The sequence below is a fragment of the Zingiber officinale genome, chromosome 5A (assembly GCF_018446385.1).
Source record: "Zingiber officinale cultivar Zhangliang chromosome 5A, Zo_v1.1, whole genome shotgun sequence".
NCBI classification, from domain to species: Eukaryota; Viridiplantae; Streptophyta; class Magnoliopsida; order Zingiberales; family Zingiberaceae; genus Zingiber; species Zingiber officinale.
In genome coordinates, this window is record NC_055994.1 from 122,406,554 (window position 1) to 122,408,622 (window position 2,069).

Consider the following 2,069-nt stretch of genomic DNA (forward strand, 5'->3'; position numbering starts at 1 on the left):
TTTTAAGGTGAATTAAGTAACATTTGGCATGCATGGGATCTTACTACAATTTAGTGTCATGTTTCTGTTTACTTGAAGAGTGGATGTAGTGGGGCCCTTTAGGGTTTCCAGTAGTTGGCTTGCAGAGCAAATAATTCATTTGTTAGAATGTATTCGTATCTGCACATGAGAATTCCACAACGATTTAATTCAATCCAATCAACTCATTTAGCGCAATCGGTCAATCAATCATCATCGAGAATCATCTCAAACTACATATTACTCAAAGTCGACTTTTTTTTTTATTTATAATAATAGATAGACGGCATTTACTCTAGTTTGAAATAAATTTGAAATATCTAATTTATCACCCATGTTTTTTTTAAAAAAATGACATAAGATATTTAAATGTTTGACTGACTAATCTTATAATAACTCATCTAATCCAATAAAAATTTTCATCGACCGTAAAAATAAATTATGAAAGACTAATCCTATAATGACTGACCTAATCTAACGAAAATTTTCTTCTGACTATCAAAAATAAATTAGCACACTTTGAGGCTCATCCTATCAGCACGTTCTAAGATCTGTCACCCATTAAAAAAAATCTCCCATGATATATCATAACTAAATTTCAAACTCTAAAATCTATATTGGTTCTTCTTACAGCATCCCAATGGTAAACATAAAAAAATAGATTTATTTTTACCACATCATCTTTCACATCAAAAGTTTTAAACCAACTAAGGCATCCCAATGGTAAACTTAAAAACTTAAATTTATTAGTCCACTATTTTAGCCATTGTAATTTAAAATATATATAGATAGAGAGAGTCAAATATAGTGGCCAGATATTAATAGAGCTATGAAAATTTAGTAAAAACATTCTTAATTTTGAAATCAAGTTTATATTTAAACAAAAAATCCAAACCACTCAATTCTTGATCAAATTTGTTTTGAAAAGAAATTAATACAAATTTAATTCTTGATCAAATTATCTGCTTTAAATAAAAATAGTTTATATTTTTCACATAATCAATTGAATATTTTTTTTCCATAATTTAGTGTATTTGCGTTCTAAAATAATTATGATATTAACTTATTTTTAATGAATTGTAATAGCATTAATTAAGATTACATATTCTTGATCAAATTAAATGCTTCAAAAAAAATTAATTGTTTTCATTTAGAATTGAACTCAAGAACTCTACTTACTAATCAAGTCCTCTAACCAACTAGGCTATAATAAACTACCAATTTTATTGTGTTAAAATTTATTTATTACATAAAAACAAATCCAATAAAAATAATTGCTTTCATTGAGAGTTGAATTCAAGACCTCCCGCTTACTAAACGGGTGCTCTAACCAACTGAGCTATGAAAGCTTGTTACTTCTATTGATGTTTAATTATATTTATTTTAAGAGACTTTGTCTTATGTTGGATGAAAATTGGACCTGGTGGTCAACTAATCGATTGACAATAGCTCCATTTTAATTGTCACTTGATTGGGCCAACAAAAGTAAATAGAATGAACATATGAAGTGAAAATAGTGCGAGGAGAAGCTCAGAAAAATTATCTTGTGTCGTCTTCCTCCTCTCCTAATATTTTCCATGCAAGTAAACTAACACTTAGTTGCATTCTCGCCTGGCAGACGGGAAGGGAAGGGAAGAGCCTGTGTGTCAAGAACTTCTCCAGTCTTTTGATTCATGAACCTAACAAAGCAAACATTTCTCTTTTGAGAAGTGAGTGATGAGCCTGTGTGTCAAGAACTTCTCTAGTCTTTTCATCCATGAATATAACAAAGCAAACATTTCTCTTTTGAGAAATGAGTGATGTGCAAGGATTAAATAACCTCCCAATCAATATCAGAAATGTAATTACTGAATCTTACTAATAACAGGCACATAGTCATTATAATCATCAAAATATATATATATATATATATATATATATATATATATATAGAGAGAGAGAGAGAGAGAGAGAGAGAGAGAGAGAGAGAGAGAGAGAGAGAGGGGGTTGTCATGGATAGACTACTTAGTTGAAAGATACCAAAAGGCAAATAAATACATAGGAGAAAAACA

At 29.4% G+C, this 2,069-nt stretch overlaps 1 non-coding gene across 1 annotated transcript; it reads right to left on the bottom strand.

The window, feature by feature from the left end:
- Positions 1 to 1,293: 1,293 nt before the first annotated feature.
- On the bottom strand, positions 1,294 to 1,367 carry TRNAT-AGU. The gene has a single exon. It is a non-coding gene; the product is annotated as a tRNA-Thr (tRNA).
- Between the last annotated feature and the right edge of the window lie 702 nt (positions 1,368 to 2,069).